The sequence below is a fragment of the Grampus griseus genome, assembly GCF_964374135.1.
Source record: "Grampus griseus genome assembly, chromosome: 3".
Classification (NCBI taxonomy): Eukaryota; Metazoa; Chordata; class Mammalia; order Artiodactyla; family Delphinidae; genus Grampus; species Grampus griseus.
In genome coordinates, this window is record NC_139019.1 from 1,325,081 (window position 1) to 1,349,534 (window position 24,454).

The window sequence follows — 24,454 nt, forward strand, 5'->3', positions numbered from 1 at the left end:
ATAAGAGCTTTAATGCTGTGCTTTGTTTCTTCATGTGCATTCAGGTTACCTTGTGGTGTCATTTTGTTTCAGTCTGAACAATTTCCCTTAGTATTTCTTCTAAGACAGGTATGCTAGCAGCAAATTCTTTCAGTATTTCTTTACCTGGGAAAGAAATTTTTTTCTTACTCTGAAGAATATTTTTGCTGACTATAGAGTTCTTGGTGACAGGCCTATTTTTTTCTTTTAGCAACTTTAATATGTTATCCCAATAGCTCCTTGCATGACTTCTTCCTTATGGGAAGTTAGCTGTTAGTCTCATTACAGTTTTCTTGTACATGGTGAGCTGTTTTTCTCTTACCCCTTTCAAGATTTTCTCTTTGTTTTTTGTTTCCAACAATTTTACTATGTTGTGTCTAAGTGTGCATCTCTTTGTGTTTATCTTATTTAGAATCTGTTGAGCATCCTCGGGTGTCAAAATTTTTCATCGAATTTGGGAAGTTTTTAGCTATTATTTCCTCAGGTATTTTTCTGCCATTTTCCACTCTTTCTGAGTCCCATTTAACCTATGTTGGTATATTTGATAAAGTCCCATGGGTCTCTGTTTATTTTTCCTCATTCTCTATTTTGCTCTTCACATTGAGTATTTTCTTTTGATCTATTTTTAGGTTTGCTGAGTCCTTGTCCTGACAGTCCAAACACTCTGTTGATTTTTCATTTGGCTATTGGGATTTTCAACTCCAGAATTTCCATTTGATTCTTTTAAATAATCTCTAAATATTTCTTGATATTCTTTGGTTGATGTGTCATTCTCACTATGTTTTCATTTAATTCTTTAAAAATGATTTTCTCAATTCTTTGAACATATTTATAATAGCAATAGCAACTTTGAGGTCTTCGGTAGTTTTAATACCTGGGTCCTCTCAGAGCAGCTTCTACTGACTGCTTCTATTTTTTTTAGCATCTTTATTGGAGTATAATTGCTTTACAATGGTTTGTTAGTTTCTGCTGTATGACAAAGTGAACCAGCTACACATATACATATAGCTTCATTATCTCCTCCTTCTTACGTCTCCCTCCCACCCTCCCTATCCCACCTTTCTAGTTGGAAACAAATCACCTAGCTGATGTCCCTGTGCTATGTGGCTGCTTCCCACTAGCTACCTATTTTAAATTTGGTAGTGTATATATGTCCATGCCACTCTCTCACTTCATCTCAGCTTACCCTTCCTGTCCCTGTGTCCTCAAGTTCATTCTCTACATCTGCGTCTTTATTCCTGTCTTGCCCTAGGTTCTTCAGAACCTTTTTTTTTTTTTGATCCCATATATATGTGTTAGCATACAGTATTTGTTTTTCTCTTTCTGACTTATTTCACTCTGTATGACAGTCTCTAGGTCCATCCACCTCACTACAAATAACTCAATTTCATTTCTTTTTCTGGCTGAGTACTATTCCATTGTATATATATGCCACATCTTCTTTATCCATTCATCTATCAGTGGACACTTAGGTTGTTTCCATGTCCTGGCTATTGTAAATAGTGCTGCAGTGAACATTGTGGTACATGACTCTTTTTGAATTATGGTTTTCTCAGGGTATATGCCCAGTAGTGGGATTGCTGTGTCATATGGTAGTTCTATTGTTGGTTTTTTAAGGAACCTCCATAATGTTCTCCATAGTGGCTGTATCAATTTACATTCCCACCAACAGTGCAAGAGGGTTCCCTTTCCTCCACACCCTCTCCAGCATTTATTGTTTGTAGGTTTTTTGATGATGGCCATTCTGACCAGTGTGAGGTGATACCTCAATTTCATTTTGATTTGCATTTCTCTAATGATTAGTGATGCTGAGCATCCTTTCATGTGTTTGTTGGCAGTCTGTATATCTTCTTTGGAGAAATGTCTGTTTAGGTCTTCTGCCCATTTTTGGATTGGGTTGTGTATTTTTTTAATATTGAGCTGCATGGGCTGATTGAATATTTTGGAGATTAATCCTTTGTCAGTTGCTTTATTTGCAAATATTTTCTCCCATTCTGAGGGTTGTCTTTCCATCTTGTTTATGGTTTCCTTTGCTGTGCAAAAGCTTTTAAGTTTCATTAGGTCCCATTTGTTTATTTTTGTTTTTATTTCCATTTCTCTAGGAGCTGGGTCAGAAAGCATCTTGCTGTGATTTATGTCATAGAGTGTTCTGCCTATATTTTCCTCTAAGAGTTTGATGGTATCTGGTCTTACATTTAGGTCTTTAATCCATTTTGAGTTTATTTTTGTGTATGTTGTTAGGGAGTGTTCTAATTTCATGCTTTTACATGTAGCTGTCCAGTTTTCCCAGCACCACTTATTGAAGAGGCTGTCTTTTCTCCATTGTATATTCTTGCCTACTTCATCAAAGATAAGGTGACCATATGTGAGCAGGTTTATCTCTGGGCTTTCTATCCTGTTCCATTGATCTATATTTCTGTTTTGTGCCAGTACCATATTGTCATGATTAGTGTAGCTTTGTAGTATAGCCTGAAGTCAGGGAGCCTGATTCCTCCAGCTCTGTTTTCCTTTCTCAGGATTGCTTTGGCTATTCAGGGCCTTCTGTGTTTCCATATAAATTGTAAAATTTTTTGTTCTAGTTCTGTGAAAAATGCCATTGGTAGTTTGATAGGGATTGCATTTAATCTGTAGATTGCTTTGGGTAGTGTAGTCATTTTTACAATGTTGATTCTTCCAATTCAAGAACATGGTATATCTCTCCACCTGTTTGTATCATCTTTAATTTCTTTCATGAGTGTCTTATAGTTTTCTGCATGCAGGTCTTTTGTCTCTTTACATAGGTTTATTCCCAGGTATTTTATTCTTTTTGTTGCTATGGTAAATGGGAGTGTTTCCTTAGTTTCTCCTTCAAATTTTTCATCATTAGTGTATAGGAATGCAAGAGATTTTTGTGCATTAATTTTGTATCCTGCTACTTTACCAAATTCATTGATTAGCTCTAGTAGTTTTCTGGTAGCATTAGGATTCTCTTTGTATAGTATCCTGTCATCTGAAAACAGTGACAGTTTTACTTCTACTTTTCCAATTTGGATTCCTTTTATTTCTTTTTCTTCTCTGATTGCTGTGGCTAAAACTTCCAAAACTATTTTGAATAATAGTGGTGAGAGTGGGCAACCTTGTCTTCTTCCTGATCTTAGTGGGAATGGTTTCAATTTTTCACCATTGAGAACGATGTTGGCTGTGGGTTTGTCACATATGGCCTTTATTATGTAGAGGTAACTTCCCTCTATGCCTACTTTCTGGAGAGTTTTTATCATAAATGGGTGTTGAATTTTGTCAAAAGGTTTTTCTGCCTCTGTTAAGATGATCATATGTTTTTTCTCCTTCTATCTGTTAATATGGTTTATCACATTGATTGATTTATGTATATTGAAGAATCCTTGCATTCCTGTAATAAACCCCACTTGATCATGGTGTATGATCCTTTTAATGTGCTGTTGGATTCTGTCGGCTAGTATTTTGTTGAGGATTTTTACAACTATGTTCATCAGTGATACTGGCCTGTAGTTTTCTTTCTTTGTGACATCTTTGTCTGGTTTTGGTATCAGGGTGATGGTGGCCTCGTAGAATGACTTTGGGAGTGTTCCTTCCTCCACTATATTTTGGAAGAGTTTGAGAAGGATAGGTGTTAGGTCTTCTCTAAGTGTTTGATAGAACTCACCTGTGAAGCCATCTGGTCCTTGGCTTTTGTTTGTTACAAGATTTTTAATCACAGTCTCAATTTCATTGCTTGTGATTGGTCTGTTTATATTTTTTATATTTTTTATTTCTTCCTGGTTCAGTCTCAGAAGGTTGTGCTTTTCTAAGAGTTTGTCCGTTTCTTCCAGGTTGTCCATTTTATTGGCATAAAGTTGCTTGTAGTAATCTCTCATGATCCATTGTATTTCTGCAGTGTCAGTTGTTACTTCTCCTTTTTCATTTCTAATCTTATTGATTTGAGTCTTCTCTCTTTTTCTCTTGATGAGTTTGGCTAATGGTTTATCAATCTTGTTTATCTTCTCAAAGAAACAGCTTTTAGTTTTATTGATCTTTGCTATAGTTTCCTTCATGTCATTTTCATTTATTTCTGATCTGATCTTTATGATTTCTTTCCCTCTGCTAAATTTGTGTTTTTTTTTTCTTCTTTCTCTAATTGCTTTAGGTGTATAGGTTGTTTGTTTGAGATTATTCTTGTTTCTTGAGGTAGGATTGTATTGCTATAAACTTCCCTCTTAGAACTCCTTCTGCTGCATTCCATAGGTTTTGGGTCATCGTGTTTTCATTGTCATTTGTTTCTAGGTATTTTTTGATTTCCTCTTTGATTTCTTCAATGATCTCTTTGTTATTTAGTAGCATATTGTTTAGCCTCCATGTGTTTTTATTTTTTACAGTTTTTTTCCTGTAATTGATATCTAGTCTCATAGCATTGTGGACAGAAAAGATACTTGATATGATTTCATTTTTCTTAAATTTACCAAGGCTTCATTTGTGACCCAGGTCATGATCTATCCTGAAGAATGTTCCATGAGCACTTGAGAAGAAACTGTGTTCTGTTGTTTTTGGATAAAATATCCTATAAATATCCATTAATTCCATCTTGTTTAATGTATCATTTAAAGCTTGTGTTTCTTTATTTATTTTCATTTTGGATGATTTGTCCATTGGTGGAAGTGGGGCGTTAAAGTCCCCTACTATGATTGTGTTACTGTCCATTTCCCTCTTTATGGCTGTTAGCATTTGCCTTGTGTATTGACGTGCTCCTATGTTGGGTGCATAAATATTTACAATTGTTATATCTTCTTCTTGGATTGATCCATTGATCATTATGTAGTGTCTTTCTTTGTCTCTTATAATAGTCTTTATTTTAAAGTCTATTTTTTTTTGATGTGAATATTGCTACTCCAGCTTTCTTTTGATTTCTATTTGCATGGAATATCTTTTTCCATCCCCTCACTTTCAGTTTGTATGTGTCCCTAGGTCTGAAGTGGGTCTCCTGTAGGCAGCATATATCTGGGTCTTGTTTTTGTATCCATTCAGCCAGTCTATGTCTTTTGGTTGGAGCATTTAATCCATTTACATTTAGTGTAGTTATCGATATGTATGTTCCTATTCCCATTTTCTTAATTGTTTTGGGTTTGTTGTTGTAGGTCTTTTACTTCTCTTGTGTTTCCTGCCTAGAGAGAAATTCCTTTAGCATTTGTTGTAAAGCTGGTTTGGTGATGCTGAATTCTTTTTGCTTTTGCTTGTCTGCAAAGCTTTTAATTTCTCTGTCAAATCTGAATGAGATCCTTGCTGGGTAGAGTAATCTTGGTTGTAGGTTTTCCCCTTTCATCACTTTAATTATGTCCTGCCACTCCCTTCTGGTTTGCAGAGTTTCTGCTGAAAGATCAGCTGTTAACCTTATGGGGATTCCCTTGTATGTTATTTTCTCCTTGCTGCTTTTATTATTTTTTCTTTGTATTTAATTTTTGATAGTTTGATTAATATGTGTCTTGGCATGTTTCTCCTTGGATTTATCCTGTATGGGACTCTGTGCTTCCTGGACTTGATTGAGTATTTCCTTTCCCACATTAGGGAAGTTTTCAACTATATTCTCTTCAAATATTTTCTCAGTCCCTTTCTTTTTCTGTTCTTCTCCTGGGACCCCTATAATTCGAATCTTGGTACGCTTAATATTGTCCCAGAGGTCTCCGAGACTGTCCTCAATTCTTTTCATTTTTTTTTCTTTATTCTGCTCTGTGGTAGTTATTTCCACTATTTTATCTTCCAGGTCACTTATCCATTCTTCTGCCTCAGTTATTCTGCTATTGATTACTTCTAGAGAATTTTTCATTTCATTTATTGTGTTGTTCATCATTGTTTGTTTGCTTTTTAGTTTGCCTAGGTCCTTGTGAAACGTTTCTTTTATTTTCTCTTTTCTATTTCCAAGGTTTTGGATCACTTTTGCTATCATTACCCTGAATTCTTTTTCGTATTTCCTCTACATTTGTTTGATCTGGTGGGTTTTTACTTTGCTCCTTCATCTGCTGTGTGTTTCTCTGTCTTCTCATTTTGCTTAACTTACTGTGTTTGGGATCTCCTTTTCGCAGGCTGCAGGTTTGTAGTTCCCATTGTTTTTGGTGTCTTCTTCCAGTGGGTAAGGTTGCTTCAGTGGGTTGTGTAGGTTTCCTGGTAGAGGGGACTGGTGCTTGTGTTCTGGTGGATGAGGCTGGATGTTGTCTTTCTGGTGGGCAGGACTATGTCCAGTGGTGTGTTTTGTGGTGTCTGTGACCTTATTATGATTTTAGGCAGCCTCTCTGCTAATGGTTGGGTTTATGTTCCTGTCTTGCTAGTTGTTTGGCATAGGGTATCCAGCACTGTATCTTGCTGGTTGTTGAGTGGAGCTGGGTCTTAGTGTTGAGATGGAGATCTCTGGGAGAGCTTCCGCCGTTTGATATTATGTGGAGCTGGGAGGTCTCTGGTGGACCAATGTCCTGAACTCAGCTCTCCCACCTCAGAGGCACACGCCTGACACCTGGCTGGAGCACCAAGACCCTGTCAGCCACATGGTCAAATTCATCTGGACTCCCTGAGGAGGCTGACGTGCTCAAGAGGCCTCTGCTGGTACCAAGGCTCTGGATCCTCGTAGAGTTCAGGTGAAGGAGAGGAATCTGCTTTGGTCTTTTCATTGGTCAGCCATAACTGTCAACTAAAAAAATATGCACAAGCTAAAAGTTGAGAGATATGTGTTTTTTTTTTTTTGCAGTACGTGGGCGTCTCACTGTTGTGGCCTCTCCAGTTGTGGAGCACAGGCTCCGGATGCACAGGCTCAGCAGCCATGTCTCACAGGACCAGCCGCTCCGCGGCATGTGGGATCTTCCCAGACCAGGGCACGAACCCGCGTCCCCTGCATCGGCAGGTGGACCCTCAACCACTGCGCCACCAGGGAAGCCCGAGAGTTCTGTCTTATTCAGCAGGAAATTTTAGGACTTCAAGCCTGGGAAGCAGCAGCTCCAGTGACCCTGAGAGAACTGTGCTCCTGAGTGCTACTTTATCCTTTGTGTGGATAACATGTTCCTGTTTCATCCCATGTCTTCAAATGTTTGTTACACTTGATATTTTAGGTGACATTGCAGCAACTCTGGGTTATGATTCCCCCTCCCTGGGGGTTGTTGTGGTTGCTGGTTTTGTTTGTTGTTTGGTGACTTGCCTAGACTAATTCTGTTTCCCCTGAAGTGTGTGGCCACTGATACCTTTGTTCAGTTCTTTTTTAATTCTTCTTTTTCTATTTAAGCCTGGTTTTGCAGGGATCACTTCTGGTCATCACAGCTTAGTAGTGAAACAAGGACTGGTCAGAGTTTGTGCTAAAATACCTTGAGTTAGTATCGTTTTTGTTCTGTCTGTGAGTTGAGTAATGCATTTAAAATGGGGCAGTTTATAGAACTTGCTGTAATGTTTGCCTCCTGGTGTTTTTGTTTTTTTTCTTCAGAGATCACTTTCTATTCAACACCACATGCCACTCCAAATTTAGTTGGCCTCTCTGGCAGCCAAGTGGCTGGTTTCCACTGTCCACTCAGCACAGGAGAAAGTGAACTGCCGCACTGTGGAAGCTGCACGCACATGGGGTTGGAGGGTCCCAGTAAAAACACCGGGACCCCAGTGTTCTCACTTGAGCTTCAGTACTTCTCCTCCAATACATGCTTCTCAACTTTGGGCATGCTTTTGTTTGATTTTAAGTGTCCTAAGATAATGTTTTTGACAACACTGTCCAGTTTTGTCATCACTTTTTGGAGAGATTTCTGCAGTGTCTCACTCCACCAGGTAAGAAGTCCCACCCATTTAGGATAAAATTCAAGATTAAAAAGATGTGTTATTTTTTCTTGGTTGATATTGCCACCACAGCAGAGAGTTGGGCAGAAATATTGATGCATTATTGTTTGTTCTAAGTGATCTGATGACTTTTTGATGTTATTTCTCTATGTAGTCCAATTTTATCCAAGAATTGTTCTGCAAATGTGATATTATGTTTTAAAGCATCAAGACATAGCATACGCACAGTTTGGAATTCCTCAGGGACCGCTATTATTTCATGGAGAATATGGCATTATTAGAAGTGTCACCCTGGAAACAAGCCATCAAGCAGAAGCTCTTAACACCTGTCTCCAAGATTCTCAAGGCACGTGCTAAGAATCCCGTGGCATTATTTCAGAGCAGGGTGATGTCTGTGTTGCCAAGACTGTTCCTGCTTAGAAGAACTGCCTGTGTCCTGTGGACACTGAGTTTGCTGCAGGTCATATGCTCCTGCCATTCAACCATCCACAGGCTGGATGCATAGCTCATCGTCACGTTCAAAGTTCTGGACAAATACATTCTCCAGAGCTACAGATGAGGAGTTGAGAGAATCACATCAATTGCTCATCTCATCAGGGTACAATCTGAAGTCTTCAGTTTTCTCAGGAGGGCCATTCAGATTATTGCACAATCAAGCCTTGGTCCTTTTACCATTGACACAGAGTTGTGTGAAAAAGCTATTTTAAAACAGAAGATTCTCTAGAAGTATGGTTCTCCTTACTGATTTTATATCTGAATTCAAAAACTGTGGAAAACCAACCTCTTTGTATAGTTATTCTTAATATTTGGAGAATAGAAAAACAAGTGTTAACGTTTTCATTTTCATCCTAATCCTTTTACCATATGCTTATGTTCTCTTTATTTTAGAAATATCTCCTTGTTACAAAAAATCCTGAAATTATGAATGAACAAGGATGAAACTTAAAATCACCCCTAATGTCATCACCTGGAAGCAATTCCTGTTAATATGTTAATGCATTTTCTTAAGGTTTTGTGATGATGTGTCAATACAATTTCTTCTGTCATTTGGATTCATCTTAAACTCAATTCACAGCATTATATTCTTTTTTTTTTTTTTTTTTTTTTTTTTTGCGGTACGCGGGCCCCTCACTGTTGTGGCCTCTCCCGTTGCGGAGCACAGGCTCCGGACGCACAGGCTCAGTGGCCATGGCTCACGGGCCCAGCCGCTCCGCGGCATGTGGGATCTTCCCGGACCGGGGCATGAACCCGTGTCCCCTGCATCGGCAGGCGGACTCTCAACCACTGCGCCACCAGGGAAGCCCGTCACAGCATTATATTCTTTTTAAGAATCTATCACAATCTTCTACTGCTTGCAATTTTCTTTTACTACATGTTCTGTTTCAATAACATCTTTGTCTGTGATGATTTTTAGGCCCTCTGACTTTTTTGGATTAGATTCCTAAAACAGGGAATTTCTAGGTGGAAAGACAGTAATATAATCAAGGATTCTGATAAGTGTTGTCCAATGGCCTTCCTGAGAAACTGTTCCCATCTGTACTTCCAACACATACCTGTTTGTAGCAGCATAGTTAGTGCTGGTTGCTTTTAAAATAAACTTTATTTTTAGAACAGTTTAGATTTACAGAAAAATTGTGAAGATGTAACAGAAGGTCCCCATATATCCCACACCCAGTTTCTCCCATTAATTCTCCTATTATTAGTATTTCCTATTAAAAAGCTACATTTGCTACATTTAGTGAACCAGTATTAACACATTATTATTAACTAAAGTCTTTTTTTTTTTTTTTTGGCTTTGGCAAAGAAGAATAGTTTAATACTGCTGGTTTAGTAAAACCAGCTATGGCTCTCAGTTACCAGCATTAAGCCTATACAAGCATTAACTTTTGTTTACTTTTTTAACATCTTTATTGGAATATAATTGCTTTACAATGTTGTATTAGTTTCTGCTGTATAACAAAGTGAATCAGCTATATGTATACATATATCCCCATATCCCCTCCCTCTTGTGTCTCCCTCCCACCCTCCCTATCCCACCCCTCTAGGTGGTCACAAAGCACCGAGCTGATCTCCCTGTGCTATGCGGCTGCTTCCCACTAGCTATTTTACGTTTGGTAGTGTATATATGTCCATGCCACTCTCTCACTTCATCCCAGCTTACCCTTCCCCCTCCCCATGTCCCCAAGTCCATCCTCTACATCTGCGTCTTTATTCCTGTCCTGCCCCTAGGTTTGTCAGAACCATTTTATTTTATTTTTTTTAGATTCCATATATATGTGTTAGCATACGGTATTTGTTTTTCTCTTTCTGACTTACTTCACTCTGTATGACAGACTCTAGGTCCATCCACCTCACTACAAATAACTCAATTTTGTTTCTTTTTATGATGGAGTAATATTCCATTGTATATATGTGCCACATCTTTTTTATCCATTCATCTGTCAGTGGACACCTAGGTTGCTTCCATGTCCTGGCTATTGTAAATAGTGTTGCAGTGAATATTGTGGTACATGACTCTTTTTGAATTATGGTTTTCTCAGCGTATATGCCCAGCACTGGGATTGCTGGGTCGTATGGTAGTTCTATTTTTAGTTTTTAAAGGAACCTCCATAGTGGCTGTACCAATTTACATTCCCACCAACTGCAAGAGGGTTGCCTTTTCTCCACACCCTCTCCAGCATTATTCAGATTTCCTTGGTTTTTACCTAACATTCCTTTTTCTGTCCCAGGATCCCATCTAGCACACCATAGTCAGCATTGCTTAGCTCTGCGGCATTTCAGGAGGGATAGAGTAAAATATTGTCAGTAAGTGAAAAGCTCAAGGAAAGTTTTGGTAAAAATCTCATAACTATGGCTTTAGGAAATCACTGTCATATTAAATAGGTGTCTGGTACTGGGTCTGCACTCAGGCCAGTTTCCAGCACCTTTCGTGTGGCCGAATGGCCACCACTGGCCTCTCCATCTGTCACACAGGTATTGCCCAGGACTTGAGGTGACAGGGACACTCAGCTCTCATCTCATAGCCCCGGAGAAGACCGGCGAGAGGTGACAGCGTGTAGGGCACATGTGGTGACCTGAAGCCATGGCCTCAGGACAGAGCTGTGTCCTGCAGGTCCTGCTGGACAGCCCTGGGAAGCTGGCTCCCTCCCCGAGACTCCCCCTCCTTTCCTAGAAGAGGCAGCTTTGGGCGCCACGTTCCATAAGCTCAGGTTCTGATTTTGCCTTCTGTCTTCATCTCCCACTGGACCCACACTCGTAGGCACTGGCTTCATTTACTGACTTATTTTACCAACCTTTCCAAGTGAGATAAATGCTATGAGCAAACACGATGATTTGTAGCTGTATTTTCAGCGGCTTCTCCGAAGCCTGCCCTTGCCGTGAGCGGTACATCTCCCAACCCCCTTTATCTTTGTGGTTTGGTGCTTCTTCACAACTGAAAACAAAAGGAACGACTTTACTGATTTCTAGAAATGACTCTTCACAAATGTGTTTTGGATTGCACCTTATCCTTGGTGTTCATCTAGGTAAGAGCAAAATGATTTGTTCTAATAAATTACCAGGCACTGATATTAAGTTAACCAGTGAAGATTTAGCAGGGTTCTTAACTGTTTGCTGGAAAAAAACCCCAACAACTTTATTATACTGTCCCTTTAGCAAACATCTTGGATTTTATCTGTCATGAGGATTTTCTAAAAATAATATTTAGAAGCTGTGTAATGACATAAACTGATTCCTTAAGGAGTCTTGAATCAGATTAAAATGTTAAAAAACAGAAACTGGAAATTTTCGTCTTATTTCTAAGAATTCCTCTCCCTCTGAACCCCAGCAGACAATACCTGGCATGTTTTCTTGCCTCTGAGAAGACAATAGAAAAAGAAGCAACAATTTTTATGGAGGCTGTGGAAGATTCTCACTCCCTCAGAAATGGAAGAAACAGTCCACACCCTTATAAGACAGAAGTGAAATGTGATTTCCCCTTATTTGCGCTCACTCTCGGCACGTGCCACGACCATTGGGAATGATGTCCTCAGTACGTGTAAAGGTTTCCTGCATGCAATTGTTGGGTCGCACATACCCCTCTGCTCACAAACATGTAATTTCCTGGAATGCCTTTTCTTCCATCTCATGTCTCATAAAATTCACAGTTTTCTGCATGAGGGCCATTCCTTTACTAGACCCTCCCTCCTGCCTTTGTGTGCCCATCAGTTCACTTTTTGTCTCCAAGTTTAGCACAGTGCACAGCGCATCGTAGGGCCTATTACTCTTTTAAGATTGTGAATCACAATGGCAAAATCATTGTGAACTTATTGGACCAGATGCACGAGCACATTGCATGAGATATTGTTTACTCTTCACAGGGGTCCTAAATCATTATCCCCACTTCGCGGATAGGGAAGCTGAGGATTTGCAAAGGTTCTCACCTTGCCCAGACCCGTCACTAATGAGGGAGCCTGGAGGTGAGTCTGGCCACCAGGTGTGATGCTCTGGGCTCTGCTCCCTCCTTTGCTTCAGGATCACCTGCTCTGTTGCTCCCTTCAGACCTCTGGTCTGCATTCCCGCATTAGAAAGTAGACTACTCCTCGGGGGTGGGGCGTGCTCCTGTGCTGGCTCTGCCACCTCTTCCCCTCAGGTGACCGTCATTTGCATCCAGCTCAGGGTATCCTCCATTCTGGGGTCCTCTGTTGGCTGAGCTAGCTAACACCGGGACCTCTCAGTTCCTTGATCTTCTATGTCCAGCAACCCTCCTTACTCCCCTTCTGCACCCACTCCTGTGTCCCTTTGACCAGGTCAGCATCCGCAGGTACTACCCTCCCCAAATGATAAGTCTGAGAGTTTACTCCTTGGTTCCTATTTGATTACTCAAAGAGGGTCCTTTGGTCTCAGTGGACCTGCCCACCCCTCAGCCCTCTTCTCTCTCCATTTCTTCCTTATCATGCTTAGATTGCACACTGTGGGGGCCATGGCTGTGGTCTTGTGTTACATTCCCAGGTGTGTTTTCTTTCCACGGTGGCATCTGACAAACCGTGGGCACCGGACACTGGCTGAACCCACCGTCCTTCTCTGTAGGTCGGCCTTCATGAAGAGCCTCCCAGGGCAGGTGGCTGGTTTCCCTCACATGTTCAGGACCGTCGGTGCTGCCCGTCACTCCCCTCCGTCCTCACGCCTGCGTACCTCCCAGCAATGCCGCTTCCAACCCTTCCACGCTCTCCGAGCCTCCTCCCATGGCGTTCCTGCAGTGACTTCACTTCCCAGTGTCAGGAGAACAGAGGCCACCAGAGAAAGTCATCCTGAAACACCAAACAATCGTACCACCTGCTGCTTTGTTTCTGTCCTGTCCCCGTGGAAGCATTCTCTCCACCCCTCTTATCCAGGAGCCTTACACCATGGGTGGTAATTTTTTTCTCTCCCAAATGCAGCCTCACCCTCTCAACTGCATCTCTTCTCTCAGCCTCAGGTCATCCCGCATTGGTGTCGCTGAGGACGCTCCATGGATCCACCACGTGCCCACACCTATTTTATTCCCATTTCCCTTCCTTTCAGAGAAAATTCCTAAAAGGTGCGCTTACACTACATTCTCTCCATTGTCTCATTTCATGTTTTCTTCTCCAATAAACTGTACTTTTTTTTTGCTTTCCACATGTAAGATTAGTTCTTAGCGTCTAGATGTCCTTGATGGATGGTGGCCCCTTTAACTTTATAGTTTTCTTGTTATGCCTTGTATTAAACATACTAATTTTAAAGTCCTCCTCAGATCGTCTTGTTATTTCGATTTCCTCGGGAGTGAAGTCCCCATTTGCTGATTGGTGCCCTGTTGTGCCGCACGCTTGGTTTCCAGTATGGTCTTCCTTGCTCTGCTTCTTCAAGACTCCTTGTTTACCGAGTGACTTCTCCCTTCCTCCCGAGAGCCCCAGCTCAAACCCATGTTTCAAGTGCACTTCCTCTCGGTCTAAAGGCCTCTGTCTGAGCAGATCTCCTCCCCCACACCCAACACAATACAGTGACCCCGAGTGAGGGTGGCTGCAATGGGCATTCTTGTTCAGAAAGGGGAGACTGTAAGGCAAAGGCCGTCACTGGTTCAGAGCGTCTCCAAATCCTGCCAGGCACACTGACACTTCTCATCTGGGGCCCATTCCTATTCCTGGGAGGGAGCCTCCACAGCTCTGGGCTCCTGGCTCTGCCTTTCCTATGAGAAGTGGACGGCGGCTGCAACTGGGTAGCTTTCTACCTTCCTCCCATAGAGGTTTGGGGGACTCCAAAGGCCTCTCTTCATTAGGACCTTCCTCTGTCCTTTCCAGTCAAGTCTATTAATTCCCTTAAAAACTCCATGGGGCTTTATGTACCAGTTTATAATACTTTCCACGAGGCAGAAGGCACATTCAGAGGTCTATTTAATTTATTCAAGACAAAGCCTCCTTACACTGGAGCCCTTGTGAGGTTCCACGGAACAGTACTCTAAGGGTCTTGGAAGCACGATTGTCTGGCTTAAAGGGCCGATGAGACATGCCCCTAAGATTCTTTCTGTTTAATGGAGGCTGTTTGTTTAAGGGAAAGGGTATATGATGTTTTACCTTGAACCTTTGTTATCTTATTGAAGGGTTTTGCAGCTATGCGTTGAATTCTGTGAGGCTATATTTCACTGGCAGTGCCCTTCATCTCTTCTCTGCCCAGAGGCCATCTCTCAACTGAGGACCCCTTGCTGGCTGGAAAGACTCTTCTTGGCCCTTTACATCTCATGCACACTCTACTCAAAGACTAAATAGACTGTCTTTAGTTCATCTCTCCCCTCCCACATTTTCTCAGCAGCAAGAACAAGGCACGTGGCACTTTTAAATTCTGCCTAGAAATTTCCTCAGTGAGATCACTATGATTGTGAGTACGTTTTCTCGATCCTGTGTTACTACAGGCAACAGTGTTGCCTAGTTTCTGCCACCATGTAACAAGGGTTTCCTTCTTTCTGGCTTCCAATAGCACCTTCCTCACTTCCCTTAAAGCCCTTCCAACAGCCTCATTAAGGTGACTCAAACTCGGGCCTGGCATCTCGTCTCAAAACCAATGTCACATGTTTTACGTTTTGTTTTGGCAGCATCCCACCTTCCAGCACCAAATTCTCTATTGTTATGGAACAGATCCCTCCAACATACGCAGCGGTGCAAAACCACTTATTGTGGTTCCGGACTCTGAGGGTCAGAAGTTCTGGAAGGGCTCGGCTGAGCGCTGCTCGCATGGTTGCCGGCAGGTGCAGGCTGGGCTGCAGTCATCTGGAAGCTCAGCTGGGCTGGGCACCCCAGGAGGCTCACTCCAGCGGCTGTCAGAGAGCGGAGTTTGTCTGTTCCTGGAGTGTCTGCAGTGACGGTGGCTCCGTGTGTCTTGGACCGCTTACTGCAAGGTGGCTGAGCTCCAAGAGGGAGCGTCCCGAGCAGAAATATCTGGGGGTGAGTGAATCCAGAGACCAAGGAGGAAGCTACCGCCTTTCCTCACCTGGCCTTGGGAGTCACGCCCTGTTACGTCTGCAAGTACTTTTGGTTCTAGTGAGACCTACGGCCAGCCCCAAACTCTTGATGGAATTTGTGCCCGTCTTTAATTCATCTCTCAAGCTCAGTTCAATTGCCCCTTTCTCAGGAAAGCTTCCTCTGGTCTCCCATGATGCGTCTGCTCCCCCGCATCCCTACGTGGATGGAGCCACCCACAGGCACAGGTGCACTTCTACCTTCATTTGTGTGATTGGACGATAACAGCAGTCTCTCCACCAGACTCTAATTCCTTGAAGGCCACAACCTTCGCTTTTCCCTTAACATTTGTGATCTCAGTTCCGAGCAGAGTGCTTGGCAAATGTTAAACACTTGATAAGCATTTGTTGAAGAATGGGTGGATACGCTCGGAAATACTTAGGAAAAACTTCTAAAAGTGTTCCTTGGTGTTTTCTCCTACTGCCCTCCCTCTGTCCCACTCTACGTGACTCCTATCTCTGTGATCAATTTCTGTATCATTTCCCTCCCTGATCCCTGTCTTGTCATCTTTATTCCTCTAGTGCCTAGTGCTGTGCCTGAGACTTTCAATAAACCTGGATGAATAAATAATTGAAAAAGTGACTGCATAACATTATGTCTCCTTACGCTACTTAATTAGTAGAGCTTTCTCTAAATAACAATGCTCTTGCTTCACACTGTTTTTGGGCTGTGGTAGAAAAAGGAGCTTTCCTGTTTGCCGTTGGGTAAGGTAAAATCTTAACTTGTCTTTCCTGTGAGTTCGAGTGTGCTGCTATCCACAGTGCTACAGAAAACCCCTAAGCCATGGTACCCTGGACAGTCCACGTTGCACGTTCATCCTCCAAACCCGTCCAGACGTGTACCTATACACCGATGCCTGTGGAGCCCCAAATGGATCTGCTATCCTACCTCTATCTCCATCTCCATCCCATCTGTATCTGTATCTATATAGCTATATAATGGATATAGTGCTCTGGTGCTACACAGATGGTCACGGTGTCTTACAAAAGTTAACCTTGAACTCCCATTATTTCATCTCAGTTCATAATCTCTTAAAATACTTTATTGTAATTCTCCTATTGCTGTGACTTTCTTTTTTTTTTCTTGGCATATGAATGCTATCTTTGTATATTTACTTTCACTAAAATTTCTAGCTATCTTTAGAATTTCTCCTTATTCCTAATATCAAAAAACTCTAGGCTGTCAGTGGAAATTCTTGTCTGTTCCCCTCACACTGTTCTAGGAAACTGCCTTTTCATGCAATAATGGTAGTGCCTGCCAAGCTGTTTTATAGGAGACTCTTTTGAAGTCTTTCATCACCAGATTCTGACCAGTTGCTTTGTTAAGATGGCTAGGATGGCTTCATCCCCTTTAATTGTTTGTGGGGGGGATGCTATTAAAAATGCTGTGGTATTAATTACTGTTGACACTTAAAACCTGGTATTGTCTTTAGGATTCTGTTAAGTCACTGACCTTGGATTCAGTGTGGAAGTCCTCTTAATAAAAAACAGCAGTGTTCCCTTTTCTCTGCTCCCCTATCTCATCCCAGACCTGAACCCTGGCTATCCTTCTCAGACTTTGATTTTATATACATAATATTATGATATAAATATGTATGATATAGAATATATATATATTCTGCTGGTAACAGCCATGTTCATGCGTATAACATATAAAACACAGCAGAATTCCTCCTGCTTTCCTCCACTCCTCACACTTACACAGTCAATGTCTCTACTAGATTTTTCTGAGTTGTAAATAAGCTGTGTTTTCACAATAAAGAAAAGAGCTAAATTTATTTAGCTTGTGTATAAAGTTGTATAAACAAAATATATACTAGTAAACATAAAGTACTAGAAAATTTTTGCTCACCGTGGTAAGAGATATAACCTTCTGTAATACAAATCCTGTTTGTTTCCTGATGGGAAAGTGAGGGTGAGGGGAAAATGAGGATAAATCATGAGAGATGATTTCCCTTCAAGTGAAAAGGTGTACATTTAAAAACATATATCTTCTGTTTCTGTTACTAGGATATAAACTGCTGTAATTAGAGCCTTTTATTTGTGTGTGTGTATATAGTGTGTGTGTGTGTGTGTGTATATATATATATATATATAAATGAATGCTAGAAAACCCCAAATCACATAGCTCACATATCAGATGGATACGGCATGGGGAAAGAGAACACCCATCGTGTCCTGTGTTATTTATGACCTGATTTTCCTTTTTTATCAGAATGTATGCTCTGACACGTGAACAGAATCATGCCTCCCCGTCATTTTTCTAGGTGTTTAGGAGGCCAGGTCGCAACATTTCATTAAGACCAAATTCTGTGTACCTTCAAACAAGTATCTTGTCTAAGAGAAGGCAAATATATGTAGAAAAGGTTACATCTGGCCTAATTAGTTGTAAACATTATTGTCAATCTGAACCCCATGCAGTTTTTTATATCTGTCCAACTCATGTGGTTTACACAAATATCTTGTAGCTTACATGCTTTAAAAGGTGCGTTATTTAAAAAGAAGGTAAAAATAGATGTGCGTAGAAAGAGACATATATAATTGTCATTTATAGTAGTTATTTCTTTGCCATGAAAATAGTCCATGCTAGTCCAGACTCAGACTTAAGATATTAGTGCTACAAAATATTAAATTTCCAAAAAAAAAAAAAGAAAAAATACTGCAGTGTTGAAAAGAAATAGGTATTTACTCAGGTGCGTCCTTTGCCCCAGCCTTTTCCTACTATGTTTGCGGTTGGGAAACTGTCACCCGGCACTTCACGCGGGGACGCGCCCCTGGCAGGCGCTCTGCGCGCGTGGGACCCCGGGTGGGACCCCGGGTGGGACCCCGGGTGGGACCCCGGTCCTTCCGCCGAGCGGCTCTGCTCTGGCTCGTGCAGTGCGGGCGCCGGGCCAACAGGTGGCACAAACGCCTTTGCCTCGCGCGGCGCCGCTCCCTCTCCGCGCTCCCCCGGACGGACCGCACGGGTCCGGAAGGGCTGCAGGCGCGCCCCACTCGGCGCGGGGCGGGTCCGGGGTCCGGGGTCCGGGGTCCGGCGTCGGGGTCTGGGGTCCCGGCGGGGGGTCTCGCCGGCGGGGAGCAGAGACCGCGCTCCGCTTGGGGCGGCGCGCCCTCTGCTGGCCGGCCGCGGACTCGCCGGCCGGATATGGCACCGCGCTCCCCGCCCGTGGGCTGGGCAGGTGCAGGTTGGGTAGACGCAGGGTTGGGTGGAGGCTGGCTGGGCGGGGATGGGCCAGACCAAGTGGGGGTCGGACTGGGCTGGACAGGTGCCGGGACTGGGGTTTGCTGGTCCAGCGCTGGGCTGAGCTGGCCATGGATTGGGTGGGACTCAGGTGAGAGCTGGGCAGGGGCTGGCCCAGGAATTCGCTGCTGGGCCCCCATCACTGACCAAGGAGCCAGAACAGGAAGCTTCTCCTTATTCTTGCTGTTATTAATTATTTGAGGACTCAGTTCCACAGTTTCCGCCTCTCCCCACAGTACAGGGATCTTTGAGACCCTAACGTTCCAGGAAAGCCACCCGCCTGCCCCTCCCCTCCCCTCTTTCTGGAAGCCTCCTGTCTGAGCCAGCGTGAGCACCAGGGAGGGGGGGCAGGCCTGTCACTCCCAGGTTCCAACTCACTGGAGAGGAGCTTCGCGTGAACCTGTTTTTAATGTGTCAAATCAGAAAGTCACTTCCTGGCAATAAGGTGTGAAGGGGTTACAGCCTCCCGCGGGGCCTCAGAGACTCTGCAGCTAGATGACAGGCCGGCTTCCGTCCCCAGCCGGCAGCGAGCGGTGGGCCTGGGTGTCACTTAGGAGGCCTCTGCTATGACCGTTGCCCCGTCTGTCTCACTGTGAGTGATGCCTTGCACGCAGTGCCTGCAGCCTGGTGAGGCGTGCCCCCAGCCTTCCCAAGGACCCCCGTGTCAGGTACCTTCTCCCCTGAGTCCATGCTCAGGAAGTCATGTTACCTGGTCCTGCGGAGTTCAAGACAAAGCAGGACCTAAATTTAGACCTGGTTCACTTTCTGGCTCTTACTGTGTGTCAGAAGCACCTCAGTCAGGGTGTCGTGGTAGGACCTGGCCTCACGCACCTGCTCGTGGGCGGCAAGCACTGCTGTGTTCTGTGGAGAGAGGCTCAGAGGGGAGATGCCCTCCACTGAGGGCTGTCCTGACTCAGGCACTGAGCCACCTGTTCACATGCATAACCCAATTGTTCATCTCTGAAGAAACGCTTCTGTTGGGTCCCCATTCTGCAGATGAGGAGATGCAGTCCCTAAGTGACTAATCATCCGGCCAGGGGCTGACAGAGTGGCCAAGTGGGTGTGTTCACACCTGACCCTGGGCACTTCAGCAGGCTGGACGTCTTCCCCAAAGACGGGAAGGGTCTCAGGCACAAAAGGAAGGGGTCAGCGTTCATCAGCCTCACGTCAGTGTGCTTAGAACCCAGGACACTGAGTCCTGCAGCCTGAAATGATGGACTCGCATGGAGATGACTCCCCATGGCCGCCTCTGGCTTCCCTCTGACCCCATCTCATGTCTTCCAAGCCTGACCAGGGCCAGGGGTCCCGGAGTGCACATGTGACAGGAGCAGAGGTTGCATAACGCCTGACCCCAAGGCGGGGGTGGAGGCAGTTATCTTAGGATGAAAGATCTATGATTCTCAATTTCACCTGCACCAAAATTGTAAGTATTTTTAAATATTTTCATCCAAAATAACTGGAATTTGAAAAAAAAGTGGCTGAATGGAATATAAATAGGGCAAAAGACAAAGAACTTGAAATTTCATCATTGCTTCTATTTCAGGCTTTTTATGGACAAGACCTGAATGTGGCGCTTTGTGGAACTGTAGCTCAAGGCTGCACGTCATCACAGCTAAGAGAGCATCTGTTGAATGCTGACTGCGCCTGCTTTTGTCTGAGGGGGTGAATTTATGAGGTTGACATTTTAAGAAGTCAGAATTTCAGCTCATTTCAAAGCCAGTGGAACCGTCTAAAAGTGTGTTGCCTTCTGGTGGCGGTCCATCCAGACGGAAGCCTGACTTTGAAGGCGCCTTGACCTTTTAAACGTCTCTGGAAAATGCAAGGTGCGAAGCTTGGGGGAAGCACAGAGTCAAATCTTTTCCTCTTTAATTGATTCCATTTAAAACACGTTATGCAAGGACTGGAACATTAATTGCCAATTATTTTCGTAAAATTGGTGAGAAAAACATGAGAACCAAATAGAAGGGCTATGCACGTCAAATCAAGAAGAGAAACCCAGAACACACAATACACTTCTGAAACATGTTCAGCCTCGTGGCGGGCAAAGACAAGCAAATTCATAGAACAACAATCACGCAAAATGAAAATACCAGTTTTCACCCATCAGGCTGACACACACTGAGCTTGGGGCGGGGGAGGGCTTCAGTGCTGGCGACAGAGCAATGAGAACGGCCCTTTTGTGACTGGGTGGTGGGTGGACGTATAAATCAGGTCAGTTTTAACAGAAAACATTCTGGGTGCTGACCAAGGGAGCTTTGTATAGTTGCTTTGACCCGGTAATTTCCCCTTCTAGAAAAAGAAAAAAAAATCCCAAGGTTAAACCAGAAAGCCACGCAAACATTTATGTAACTCTCATCCCAGTATAATTTATAAAAGGGAAAAACTGGAAACAACCCACTTTTGCAAGAGCAGGGTGATGTTAAATACAGTGAACCAGATGATAGACTATTCCCAGTGACTGAGCATGTGTCTTAGAGGCTGTTCAAAGACATGGACACAGCTGAATGCTGTAATGTTATGAGAAAAGCAAGATAGAAAATTGTATCAACAAGGCACTTATTAACTTATAAAAATCCTATACTTGTATATATACACACACAGGCATATATGTATTACATATACATACAAATTTACAAAACCCATATATACATATATATATATACTTACATATCAATGTATTTTATGAAAGCTGGGAAGGAAACAAGACAATATGCTAGACAAGGTAACAGTGATATCTTGCTGACGAGGGTTAATGGGTCATATTAAAAGATTTGTTATTTCAGTTGTTCCAAAGTTTCTAAAGATAGATTTTGCTTTCCTAATCACAAAAAGCAATGAGGGTGTTTAACCAAAGAGATTGGCCAGACTCTTGCACCCTGCCCTGACAGTGTGGTTAGGAAACGGTGTTTTCATACTGCAGTTGATAAAGGAACCTTGGCCCCAGAATCGCTGTGCCCGGCCCGGACCCCTGGAGACTCCTGCACCTGCGGCGCCCTCCCCAGGATGCACTGGGGCAGGACTTGAGGGTCCCCACCAGCCGACTCGGCTCAGGACGACCCTCTGTGGGCACAGGGGCGACTGGACATGAGCCAGATGGACCACAGAGGTGTGGCCCCAGGGAGCCGTGCCATTTCCTGAGCTGCTCACCTGGGAGTCGGGGTCCCAGCTGCATCTCAGGTGGCCTGGGGAACCACAGGAGGGCGTGTGGCCAGCCGAGCCAGCATGATACCCCGGGGCGCCCAGCCCCACCGTCCACTGTGGAGGAGTCCGTTCCGGTGTCCGTGGTGGCCTGTGGGCTCCAGGAGGGCTGCGTCCACGTCCCGTCCGACAGTGCACCCTCACATGGTGGCGTGTGTGATGCATACGGCCAGGGCTCCATAAATGTGGCAGCTGCTTGAGGCAGGGGCCTCACCCTTCTCACTTGCTCTTGAATTCACTGAGCCTGCGATCCCAGATGCAGGGGGTGCGCCCTCACCCGCTGCACGAGCGGCGTAGGGGAGCGAGTAGAGGCGGTGCCCCGTATGCCCTGAAATTCTAGGGGAAGCTGACGTAGGATCCGGGCTGAGAAAGCCGAGCATGAGGCTTGGAGAAAGGATTGAGACCCCGTGAAGGCAAGGTTGCAAGCTTCGTGTGTTAACGTTTAGACGTGCTTTTTGTCCACTAGATTGTGCCTCCTAAGACTTCCCTTAAGAAAGGGTCCGTTCTGGTCCTCCACGGGTCCACCTGCTTCTCGCGCGGAGGTCTGAGGCGTCTTGCTCGGAGCCTGTGCGGCGGCACTCAGCTCCCTTCTCCACCTGCAAACGTGCACCGTCTGATGCCTGAGCCTCCCGTGGGAGACGTGGTGCTGATGCGAGACCCGTGACTGGAGTCGAGGGAAGACGGCTAAGGAGAGGAGTGACAGTGATAAACTCTAACCTTTCATTTCCCTTTTACACAAATGCTCGCACTTGTAACGTGGAGCCCAGGTCTTTGAGCGTGAAGTCCGCCGGCTGGAGCCGAGCAGATTGTTTCCTCTGCAAAGGGCACTGAGCTCTGTTTACAGTGGTCAGAGCGGGTCAAGAACTTCCAAATACTTGCCACACCACCTTCCAGAAGAAGCCTTCCGGATTCCTAGGGGACTGTCCCTGTCTTTTCTGGTTATTTTAGCCAAAATTGATTTCGTACTAAGTGTTTAAGTCACTTTTCTCACTAGCTAGTTTTCCCCAAGCGTTTAACTTGATTTTCATAAAAATAGCTCTCTCTTCACATTCATGAGATTGTGTGACATTTAATTAATTCACAAATTTAATGATAGAAATGTGATCAGCATAAGCACATTTTTGAAAAGTTAAACATGCCTTTTGGAAAGCGTACAAGCCAAACGGTGGCGGCAGATGGACAGGTGCCTGATGGCGAGGCCGTCACAGACACCGTCCTGGGTGGGAGTGTCTTAAAGGGTGGGGGAGGGTGGGAAGCTGGGTCTGAGGCCCGAGTTTGAGGGAAGAGCTAAGGGCATGTTATGGGTTGATCATGTCCCCTTCCCCAAATCCATATGTTGAAGTCCTAGCCCCCAGGACCTCCGAATGTGACCTTACTTCAAAATAGGATCTTTGTAGAGGTCAACAAGTTAAAATGAGGTCGTGAGGACAGGCCCTAAAGCAATATGAGGGATGTTCTTATGAGAAGGGGAAATTTGGACGTGAAGACGGGTGCACGCAGGAGGAAGATGTTGTGAAGACACACAGGGAACGTGATCTCCATGTGAAGATGGGGATGGTAGAGATGCACCTACAAGGCGAGGGATACCAAACCTGCCAGCAAACCCCCAGAGACCAAGAGAGTGGTGCAGAACCACAGACGGAGCCAGCACTCCTGACACCTTGGTCTCGGACAAGTAGCCTCCAGACTGCAAGGGAATACATTTCTGTTACTTGAAGCCGCCCAGTTTCACTGGTTCCTCGTTAGTCCTCAGGGCTCAGTGCTTGGACCTTTTCTCCTTGTCCACACTCTGTCTCGATCCAATATCTCATTCAGTCTCATGGCTTAACTAACACCCGTAGACCCACCTTCCAGACAGCTGTGTCTGCAGTTCGGACCTCTCTCCCCAGATCCAGACCCATGTAACCAGCTGCCTGCCCGCCATCGTGCTTGGAGCTCTAAGCATCTCACTGAACATGGCCAGCATCGAGTGTTTGATTTCTCCCCCCAAAATACTCTTCCAGAAGGAATTCAGGAAAGCACCTGGGGGAGAATTAGAGCCAGAACTAAAGTACGTGGAAGTCGGAGCCTCACAGGGCAGCCTTCTTCACGCTGGCACTCGGGAGTTTCCCGTCGTGACGCCTGGTTCACGGCCATCTCTTCCTCACTTGAAGTCTGCCGGTTGGCAAGCCTGCCCGTGTGTACCAGAACCCAGGAAATAGGGTGGGCTGGCTCTGGAGAGAGGCGCAGCTCAGGGGACAATAGGAAACATTGCAAGTGGCTCTGATATTCTCAGAGAGAATTCAAGAAGGTAGTGTGTCTTTTAAATAAGAACATGCTTCAAATAATCGAGAAGCAGGAAAGTTATACTAGAAGACAGTGACCGTGGACTTCAAACTTCCAAGAGAACGCAATTTTCCACCTAGAATTATATACCCGCTGGGGCCGACGTCCTCAGGGTCCTCCCACACCACACTGCAGTGGTCTCTCCTGAGCAGACCCGTGCTGCTTCCTGTGACACTTGCAGATGTTCGCCCAAGGGCTTTCCTTCTCCGGCTGAGGGTGCCGACCTGCAGGCTGGAAGCTCCAGGCAGGCAGCACTCCTGGGAGCAGCCTTCTCCCAGTGTCTGATGGGACAGTCTGGCTGATGACTCTGACCGGGGTAACTTGGAGGATGTACTATCATGTGCTCACGGTGGTTACCTGAATGTCCAGGGCCGTCG